Raw genomic sequence first — 11,411 nt, 5'->3', positions numbered from 1 at the left:
GAGCAAGTGGGGGGGGAGACTCGAGGAGTAAGTGTGGGTATCACCATGTATGGACACTGGTGGGATCGCTCAGCATGAGTGGTCCATTTTCCTAGGCCTCATCCATTCTTTCCTGCCCTCCCCGCATTCCCAGGCTCCTCCTGAGAGAGGCAGGGGGCTGGCAAGGGGCCTGGCGGGAGGACTGCCAGCTGCCCTGGGTCGGAGGAGCTCGTGGGACCCAGCACTTCGTGGGCAGCCTGCAGACGGCTCTCACGATGCTTTGGGCGGGAGGATGGTAGACTTGGGGAGCATTGGTAGGAGGTTCTGTTGGGGGCTTTTGTGGCCTCTGAGAGGCCAGCTTGCCACTGGGCCCTGAGCACTGGGCAGAATGTCTCCACTTAGCTTACAAGCTGTGGTTTCTGTTGGGAAATTCATCTTACTCTGTGAGCAATGCCACTCCCAGCATTATCATTACTCACTGTGGTACTGTGCTGGGTTCCCCTTTTGGGACTTGCATCAAGGTTGTGAGAGACTGTCCCTTGGCTGGGGAGAGGGCACCTTGTGGCCAGATCACTTCTCGGTTGGCTATGGCTCACAGGCTGCAGCAGGGCTGCCCTCACCCCTGGCTTTGCCACCTTGCTCCTTCCCCAGGTTGATGTGTGCCATGGACGGGTTGCCTGAGCCTCCAGGGCCTCCAGAAAAAGTAACTGAGTTTCACTGGCTTTGGAGTCAAGGGGTCTGGCTTTGAGTACCGTGTTTTTATTTGCTTTGTGACTTTAGTCAAGTGACTGGGGTTATCTGAGTTAAAATTTCCTCATCTGTAAAAAGGGCGATAACAATAGGGTTTTGTCCATGTTAAATGAGGCATTGGATGAAAAGCACTTGGTACAGTGTCTGGTGCATTTGTTGCAATTTGCTATATGTTAGCTTTTTTTTTTTTGCGGTACGCGGGCCTCTCACTGCTGTGGCCTCTCCCGTTGTGGAGCACAGGCTCTGGACGCGCAGGCTCAGCGGCCATGGCTCACAGGCCCAGCCGCTCCGCGGCATGTGGGATCCTCCCGGACTGGGGCACGAACCCGTGTCCCCTGCATCTGCAGGCGGACTCTCAACCACTGCACCACCAGGGAAGCCCTGTATGTTAGCTTTTATTCTAAGAAACATTGTAAGACCACATAGTTGTGCCCCAGTGCACTGACCAGAGTGAAGGTGGTGAGGGTCTTCTCGAGCACTGGGGGCAGAGAATATCTCCATGCCTAGCCTTACTTTCTCCTGAGCCTAGAGGCCTCCCTGTCAGTACACGCAGAGGAAAAGACGGCAGTAACCTCCAAGGCCTGTAGGTGGGCCAGGGAGGCTGGGACGTGACTTATAGGGTGGGAAGTGGTCCAGGCGCCCTGCTGCCCTGCCCCGGTGGCTCCTCCTGCTTGAGCCCCCGTGGAAGCCGTCCTCATGGTGGGAAGGGCCCATCCATCAGGATGTGTTTCGAGGCCAGAACAGTTTGGAAAGCTCCCTGTCGAGTTTCCTTCTGTAACACAGCGTCCCTTTCTGCTCTTGGGCTTCTTTTCAGGAGCTAATGTTCAGGCAAGTAGCCCCTTGACTTCTAAGATGATCCCTTCCTGGCTACCAAATGCAACATTCAAAGTGATGAGAAAAATATATGGTCATAGTCAAATAGGAATGTCAGCATTTAAGGGCCTGATCGCTGTGATGCTGAGCTGGGGGCAACATCTGTCAGCTCGTGACATCAAGGCAATGCCCCCCCCTCAGAGCTGAGCTGCCTGCAGAGGTCCGAGTCACTGGGCCTGTGGTGTTGGAGTGATGAGAGCTACCAGCCCAGAGGAGGCGATCCCCAGGGGCCAGGGGAACCGCACTGGGAGACATGCTCCTTTGTCAGTTTCACAGGGTCTGGGCTAGTCTTTACATGCTTTCCAACCATAAGCAGACCTGTGGGGCTACACCAGCGGCTTGAGGTCCCATCACGAGGTGGGATCAGGGTGGACCTGGCTTCCCAATGCAGCTTCCAGAACTCCCGTAAAATCCCTGAGCTTTGAGGTCACGACAGCCCCCTCCCCCTGTATTCCTAGCTGCCCCCTGACCTCCCTACTCTCCCTCCCCCAGGTTCACTGAACATGTGGCCATGGCCTCACAGTCTTCCCCTCCCCCACACTCCTGCCCTCATCCTGAGTGACAGCCGCATCTTTCGGACGCCTCAGCCTGGGCATCTTTATTTTTGTGCTCCGGTTGCTTCTTAATTCTTTTCTTTTTTCCTCTCTCGCCATCAGGTTGCCCCTTCTTACTGTTGCCATGGTACCTGTTTCCTGCTGTCCCTTCCCCTATCAATGCAGAGCAGACTGTGGTGAAAGCCCATGGGCTTGGAGTCACACTATCCCGGGTCTGAGGCCCGTCTCTGCTCTCGGTGGGCTGTGCGATGGTGGGAAAGTGACCGAAAATGTCCTCAGTTCGCTCGTCTGTGACATGGTCACAATAGAGAAGGGTGACAAAGTCTTTTTGTAAGGATTGAGGGTTCTGATGTATATTTCTGGTGTATCGGTGGGGAGGAAGGCGATCTCTGCGTCTTACTCTTCCGCCATCTTGAAGGTGCCCCCGGTTCTGATGTGTATAAAGAGCTCAGGACGGTACCTGGCACACAAGGAAAACAACCAGTAAACGTTAGTATTTACTGTTCTCCTGACTCTCTAGAGTCAAACAAGCCGAGGCTAGGATCTCAGCTTCTCCACGTGCTCATGTGACCTCTCTCAGCCTCAGTGTCCCCAGCTGTAAGATGGGACAAGAATGCCTCTTCAGAGGGTTGTTATCAAGATTAAATAGTGTGCTGCGGTTGCTTGCACTTAGTTGCATTCAACACATGTTCCTCAAGTCTCACCCTCGTTCCTCCTTATCTCTTCCTGTATGTGTACACTTCAGAGAACAAGTCTTGTTACAATCCTGCATACAATGACCAGGCTTTTTAGGGCATTTCAAAGAATCAACTGGTGTTTAGTGAATATTCTCTGTTAAACTTGCTTGAATTGCTTAGGGTTGTCTTTGCCGTGTCATAGTTCATGGTGCCGTTAACGGACAAGCTCCAGGTCGAGTGAGGAGTGACCGTTTGGGATGTTTTGTTGATAAACCTGTGTCAGTTCTAACTGGTGAATGTGATTCAAACACAGTCAGAGAACAATAGGGCTGTGGTTCAAATGCTTTGTTTTTCTTCTTTTTAAAGATACTTTTTTTTTTAAAGGGATTTTAAAAAGTATTTTTATCTATTTGTTTATTTATGGCTGTGTTGGGTCTTCGTTGCTGCGCATGGACTTTCTCTAGTTGCGGCTAGCGGGGGCTGCTCTTCGTTGCGGTGCGCGGGCTTCTCATTGCGGTGGCTTCTCTTGTTGTGGAGCACGGGCTCTAGTCATGCGGACTTCAGTAGTTGCAGCACGTGGGCTCAGTAGTTGCGATGCCTGGGCTCAGTAGTTGCATTGCATGGCTTAGTTGCTCCGTGTCATGTGGGATCTTCCCGGACCAGGGATCGAACCCATGTCCCCTGCATCGGCAGGCAGATTCTTAACCACTGTGTCACCAGGGAAGTCCCGTGGTTGCTTTAAAAATATGTTTGGGGGCTTCCCTGGTGGCGCAGTGGTTGAGAGTCCGCCTGCCGATGCAGGGGACGCGGGTTTGTGCCTCGGTCCAGGAGGATCCCACATGCCGCAGAGCAGCTGGGCCCGTGAGCCATGGCCGCTGAGCCTGTGCGTCCGGAGCCTGTGCTCCGCAACGGGAGAGGCCACAACAGTGAGAGGCCCGCGTACCGCAAAAAAAAATATGTTTGCATTTGGAAAATGTGATTGGCATTTTTTTCTAACTTTATAATATCACAGACTTTTTTTCTAACTTTATAATATGACAGAGAAAATCAGATGCTATGGATTACTGAAAACTTAGCCACCTAAGAAGATCTCTACGTGGTTCTCAGCACCCTTCGTATACAGTGTAAATTATAATATCTCTCAGGATATGTGAGAACATCTGTTTTTCTTCTAATGCAGTAAACATATCTTTTAAATAGACTTAATACAACATTCAGGAATGATAAGCAAAATATAATCACAGTCGTGGGGAATGTGAGCATTTCATATTAATAACATTGGAACCTCATGTTTAATGCAGTGTTAAAAGTTGACAATTAAGCATGTAAGAGTCAGGAAATTCAATTAAAATTATCACAGTAATAGGGATTTAGCCACATCCTATATTAGTTATGAAATCCATTTAACACCACAAACAGTAATGTTTTCAGCGAGTTTATTTGAAAGGAAAACAGGAACAAAAACACTTTAATGCTGTATATACTCTGTTAATGTGGTCAGGGTAATTTTGCCAGAGGAAGAATCTTAACTTTTGAATCTTTGAATGCCCAGTCATTTGATTTGAGTTCTATGTACTTGCTTGTTGCATAATTTCTGTCAATAAAGACAGAACAACAAACAAAGGAGTTCTTCTCTCTTCTGCCTACTGATCCCTAAGAGAATGGGGTGTCTGCACCCTGAGGGAGTCCTCCAGCGAACACAACCGCCCTTGTCATTTCTCTCCCCATTTCTCTGTGGGCACAGATGCTCTTCGGTTGTAGGAGGAGTTGAACTTCAGTGTGGATGCTGCACCTCTAATCTCGAGCTGGGAACCCCCTGTGGCCGTGTATCTGGTGGGAAACGAAGCTTGTAATTTATTTAGTTCTCCAGTCACCACAGAGGGTTCATGGACTCTTTGTTGAACCTACCCCATACGCCTTCCTTCTGATAGTGGGGCACACCTCCCTCTACTTCTGTCAGGAGACCATAGGAAATGGGCATCCATGTTTAATACACGTACCTCTGCCATCAAGTCTAAATTTGCTGTATCTCAATAGTACAGTCTAGTGGATCATTTGGGAGCTATGATGCTTACCAAAATTCACTCAAGAAGAGCCAAAGTGAGCCAAGCACTGGGGACTTCAGCTACGTGCCCAAGTGACCCCTGATGAGGTACCATAAGAATGATGATAGTGAAAGGGTCTCGAGAGGAACTTCTCAGGGAATTGCGCCCACACTCATCCAGACCAGAATGTTGTCAGAAATCTGAGACTCACACTTATCTTCTCTTCCTTATCCCCCATCCCTCACTAAACCTCACAGTTACTATTTAATAGCCCTCATATCCACCATCTTGTGCCCGAAGCCATTTTTCTCCATAGATGTCTAGAACATACCCCCAACTGCTCTCCCGTCTCCACGCTGGCTCCTCCAACTTGCTCTCCGTACCGTAGCCAGCGTGATCTTCCAAAATGCAAATACAGTTGCGAGACAATCCTCTTAATATCCTCGAGTGGCTTCTCTTGGCCTCTGGGATCATTTCAAAACTTATTTTATTGTATTTTATTTTTGGCCACCCCGCGCAGCTTGTGGGCTTTTAGTTCCCTGACGAGGGATGGAACCCAGGCCCTTGGCAGCAAGAGTGTGGAGTCCTAACCACTGGACCACCAGAGAATTCCCTTGAAACTTCTTGCTGGCACTGGTAGGGCCCTTTGTGACGGGGTTCCCCAGGCCCCTCTCACACCACCTCTTCAGTCTGGTTTCCAGCTAAATGAAAATAATTTCAGCTCATCAAGTGCATTATGACCTTCCTTTTGCCTACAAATTCAGCCTGCTGTGAAAGCTGCTCTGTCACTTGAGCCTAAAGACTCTGCTGACACAGTGGTGGTTGAAGTACTGTTGGTAGGTCACCGCTAGTGGAGGTAGGAAGGTGCTGTTTGGAGCCTTTGGCAGGCCTCTACAGGTGAATCCTAGCATGGCTCCTTAGGATGTCGGAGCAAAGCTATGTTATCCTCCGAAGGTAACTATTCTCCTTTTAAGAAACACCTGGCTTGCTCTTGGTAATAAATGCTGACTCTTCACCATGGGCCATCATGGTAGCTTGGGAACTGAGTTGTCCATAGTGAACTGAGTGTCATCTGACCCAAGCCAGAAAGTTGGGCTCGCGGAGCCACGTTCCATCATCAAATGCAAGGGGTATACGTATAAGAGACTGGGCTCAAGCAGTGCCTGAAGCCACAAGTAAATCGCATGAGCAAGTAGGTTTCAGAGGCAACGTGGCCCCGCCAACAACTTGATTTTGGACTTCTGCTCTCCGCGACTGTGAGGCAATGAACTTCTGTTGTTTTAAGGCACCCAGTTGCGGTACTTTGTTACATCTGCCCTAGAAGCAAATACATACATGCACATAGACTATTTAACCACACAATTGTGTTAGGTCATATCCCTATAGCAAGTATATATATATTGTCTCTAGTGGTTCTGCTTCTCTGGTTGAACCCCTGCTGATATAGGACATATGTTTTTACTTCTTTTGGAAAAATACCTAAGGATTGCTAGGTAATAGTAAGTGTGTATCTAGCTTTTTAAGAAGCTGCCAAGCTTTTTCCAGTGTGTTTTTATTTATATTTTGCCATTTTTACCTTTAGCATTTTACACTCTCACCAGTTACAAATTAGAATTTCACCTGTTCCAAATCCTTGCTAAGCATTCTAAGAGCTTTATAGTAGGATCTCATTGTGGTTTTAATTTGCGTTTCCCTGATGGCTAATGATGTCGAGCATCTCTTCATGCACTTCTGGGCTATTTATCTATCTTCTTTTTTTGAAATATCTGTTCAAGTCATTTACCCATTTTTAAAATGAGTTGTTTATATTCTTATCATTGGCTGAAAATAAGTTCCTTATATATTCTGGCTTTAAGTCCTTCATCAGATTTATGTATTACACATATTTTCTCCCTATCTGTGGCTTGCATTTTTATTTTCTTAATGGTCTTCTGAAGTGCAGAAGTTTTCAATTTTGATGAAGTTGAATTTTTTGATTTTTTTCCCTTACATAGCTCACACTTTTTGTGTCTTATCTAAAAAATCTTTGCCTTCCTCATAGTCACACAGACTTTCTCCTATATTTTCTTCTAGAAGCATTATAATTTTAGTTTTTATGTTTAGGTTAAAGATTCATTTCTAGTTATATTTTGTGTGATTTGGGGGCGGGGTCAAGATTCATTTCCCCCCCATATGAATATCCAGTTGTTCTAGTGCCCTTTATTGAAGAGACTTTCCTTTCCTCATTGAATCACTTTGTCAAAAATCAGCTGAGCATATATGAGCATCGCAATTTTTAATCCTATTAGAACTGAACTTTCCCAAGTCAGGTCATACCATTTCTGATCTCCTTTCCTTGGTGAGTCTATAAGGCAGATTACACTGATAGTTGGGCGAAGGAATCTATGTCTAACCTCTGTTTTTGTACATAGAACACAACATGACGTCTTCTGCACTTGTGGGTTACTTGCTTAACTTTCCTCTTAAACTCATAACAGTACACTGTGTTGCGTGTTTGTGACAAGAGAGAAAGAAGCTTTCCGCATATACTATCTTCGTTTCTTGCAGCCTACGGATTTCTGCTTTTCTTTGTTTCCTTGCACTGGTAATATCAGCCTGTAACTTGGGCTTCTAGAGAACTGAGGTCATATCTTTACATGTCATTTTGACTTGTGAGGCATCTAGCTCAGTGCCCCGGTCATGCGTGGACTTTTATCGGTAGCATTGAGGTTGTAGCATACTCACTACCCCTCAATTTCCTCGTCTGTATGAGGCACGAGGACTCATCTCTATCTAACTCAATTCGGTTCGGAACTGCGGGCTGTTCATATAAAGAAAGGCCATCTGATTGTGGTCGGGGAAGAAGACAGGACACTTTAACCAGGCTGATTGGTTCTCTTGGAGACTCCCGATGTATGACATCTGGAACAAACTGTGGCCTGATCTTTGCTCCTATCACTTCTCATTCAGATCAATAGTGGTCTGAATATTCTTTTTTTTTTTTTTTTTGGCCACGCCGTGCAGTTTGCGGAATCTTAGCTCCCCAACCAGGGATCGAACCCCCGCCCGCTGCAGTGGAAGAGCAGAGTCCTAACCACTGGACCGCCAGGGAATTCCCAGGTCTGAATATTCTTTAGATTAACTGAAATTAAAAGGAACTGCTCTGTAGCCACCTCCAGTGTGTGCCTACAGACCTGGGCTATATCTGCATGCCCCTCTAGAGCTGACCCGCAGCCTGGGGGCATTCTGCGCCCTCTCCCTCAATCCCAACGTTTATGTGCGGGGAAATCCTCGTTGGCCGGAAAGTGAAGGCGAGAGACGTCATGAAACGGCAACACGCCACCCACCCGTGGTGAGATGAAGGATGCATGAATGTTGTTGCCTGAAGTGGGCCCGTGTTACCATGGTGATGGAGGCGCGCTGACGCTAAGTGGCTGAGCCGCAGCTCCCATGGATTTTAATAGCAGCTGGCCAGTGCCACCGCCTTCCGTGAATTGCTGCCCCCAAGTCGCTGCTTGGCCCCGGCTGTCCTGATCTCTGTTGACAAATGGTTGTCTTTACAGTCAAGCTATTAAGTGTACTGTAATTAATGAACGTGCTAATTATTCTTCCCTACTCCCGGCACATTTGTCTAACTAACCTGTCACACATGGATGGGTGCAGTGTCTGCGTCAGCGCCGAGGACGCTGGGAGCAGGGGTCCGGGAGGAGAGGGTGTTGGGCCTACAGCCGGGACCTGTGGGCTCTTTCTCGTTCAACTACCTTTACTAACGGTCAGGTGTCTGGAAATATGTTAATTTCTCCTTTCTTTTCTTAAAAAAGAAAATCTCTTTAGGGGCTGAGCGGCCATTGGTCACTTCACTAGCCCCTGAGGGGATTGCCAGATTCAGATGCAGAAGGACCAGGGGCCCCAAGCTCTGAAAACTATTCCAGAAGCAGCGTTCGGGGTGGTTAAAACCCCAGACTTTGAAGCTAGACAGGCCTGGTTTTGAATCCTAGGTCTGCCCCTTGCTTCCTGTGGTTTAACCGCTCGGCAGCGCAGTCTCCTCTTTTGGGCAATGGGAGGGATTATCTGTCCCCAGAGGGGTGTGTTGAACAGCACATGCACAAGCCAGGTCCCCAGGACACAGCTGCTCAGGGCTTTGGGTCCAGGATGGGTCTGGTCTGGTGTTGGCCGGACCAGGGCCGGCTCCAGGCCAGGAGACCGTTCTGTTAGGAATTCGGCATCCGGCGCGGGCCGCTGCGCCCCTCGCGCCCCCCGTGCGCTCCTCTCCCGTGCCCCCGGCTTCCCTCTCTTTCTGTTCTGTCTCAGCAGCTCTCTGTTGAGATGAATGGCATTTCCAGAGGCTTCACCTCTGATAAGTGCTCCTCTGTAGCCGCAGCCAGAATCTTAATGTGCACGCTGTAATTTAATGGCCAGCTCGGCTGGCTGTTAAAACGCTCTCCTCCTGGGTGAGGTGGACTCGCTCCACCACCGGTACGCGCTCCCCGCCCGGGCGGCGTGTCTCCGGGAGCTCAGACGTGGAGGTCCCACCACGGGAAGAGTGACCCTCTTCCCAGGCGCCTTCTCAGCATTCTATAAAGTGGAGCTGGCTGGGCATTCCGCTCCGCGCCCCCGCGCCCCATCCTGTTTGCGGGGCTCCTGAGGCTCGGGGAACAAGCCGGAGACGCTGCTCCTTCCTGCTTTCCTGCGTTCCTGACACCTGGCAAGATCGCCACGGACGCCCTGGGCTGACCGCGTAGGATTCTGTTGATGCTGTTTTCTGTGTGCCTGCAGATCCTGGCGCAAGCTCAGACGCCACAGACATAAACACTGGAGCAGAAGGAGGTCAGGATGAGCCTTAAAGACATCAGGCTGTAAGATACAGAGAATTCTTTAAAGCTGGGCGTTTACAATCTGGGATTATAAGTGGTGAACAGTCACAACACGGCAGCAGACGCATCGGGCACTCCTCACCCCACCCCTACCCTGCCCCAGTCTTTCTTTATGGAACAGTGTCCCTCAACCACGTGACAACTGTGGAAAGCACCAGGTCCTTTCATTTTCCTGCCGTCTGGTGGTCCTAGGAGTAGATATCTGACCAGCCTGGGGCCAATGGGATTGTCCTAATAGTTCACTGAGAAGAGTCAGCCCTTTACAGGTGACAGAGCTGTAAGACATAAAACTCCAGAGTTGGAGGTGGAGGTATTTTCCACTGTGTGGAGAAAACTGGTCTGCAGAGAGAACATGGCTGCTGAGTTGTGAGAAAGTGGAGAGAGAAAGAGAGAGATTGAGACAGAGAACTCCGTTTGAGAGGCCCAACCTCATCTCTGCTCTTTTCAGTGTTTGGTTGTTCAGTTCCTTGGATTCTTTGAGTCAATAAATTTCCCTTTTTTGCCCAAGCTAGCTTGAGCTAAGTTTCTATTGTTTGCAACTAGAGTACTTTTCAAGGAGCCTGGCCTTCACTTCTGATGCACTGTCACTAAGCCAGCAGGGGTCTTAGAAGGGCTGACACTTTATGAGGACCAGACCCCTTGTCTACTGGGACCTAAGCGTGCCCTGACACTTACAAATGAGATCTCGTTGAGGTGAACACACAAATCTTGCCAGTGCCCAGCCCCTAAGCAATCTTGTAAAGATTCCACACGTTGTGAAGTGCCCCAGGCACTTGAGAACTCAAGGGCATCAGGACCAGCCAGGGCTACCCTTGCTACTGGCCTCTGTGCATCCAAGCTCCAAACGCTTCGGTCCTCCATGGACCCCCATGGACCTCTTTCACTCAAGCTGGCCTCAGCTGCTTTAGGTATGAGGACTGTGTGATCTCTTCCCTGCACTGGCCTCTCCCACAGCAAGATGCAAATCCTGCTGCCACTAACTAGAGTGGCCAATGTTCTCTTTCTTTCTACTTTCTTTCTTTTTGTTGTTGTTGTTGTTTCTGGCTGTGTGGCATGCGGGGATCTTAGTTCCCCGACCAGGGATCGAACCCGTGCCCCCTGCATTGGGATCGTGGAATCTTAACCACGGGACTGCCAGGGAAGTCCCACAATGTTTTCTTTCGAAGTGAGGTTTTGATAAAAGCTCTTCTTCATCACTGCCAAATAGATGTTGAGCCTGGGATGAAGTTTGCAGAATCTTGCATTTTCTGTGTAACTTCCGAGGGCAGAAAACTGTCCTATAAGATGCCAGGCCACCACCTACCTCACTCAGCAGGTTCCCTCTTACACCTTCTCTCTACTCTTATTATTATGCTGAGAAGATTCCAAGGAAGTAGCTCGGTAATTACCTCAGAGAAGCCAGTGGTTAACAGTCCTTCCTGTGTGGAAGTTTTCCTAGGTGACCCCCTTTCTGCTCCTTATCTAAGTTCTTTAGTTTAATTTTAATTCTCTTGTTGCTTGTTTCCTGTGGAAACAGAGGCATCAGCCGTCCACCTCATCATCATTCATTCATTCATCCAGGGCTTATTACTTGGCCGCTACTCTGCACCCCGCCACATGTCAAGTAGTTATTTTTTTCCGAGGAATTCAAAGAAAGAAAGAAAGACAGTACTCTGGACACAGACCTTTTAGGTGCTCAAT

This window comes from Neophocaena asiaeorientalis, unplaced genomic scaffold, assembly GCF_003031525.2.
Source record: "Neophocaena asiaeorientalis asiaeorientalis breed wild unplaced genomic scaffold, Neophocaena_asiaeorientalis_V1.1 scaffold59, whole genome shotgun sequence".
NCBI classification, from domain to species: domain Eukaryota; kingdom Metazoa; phylum Chordata; class Mammalia; order Artiodactyla; family Phocoenidae; genus Neophocaena; species Neophocaena asiaeorientalis.
Note: the sequence above shows the minus strand (reverse complement) of the source record.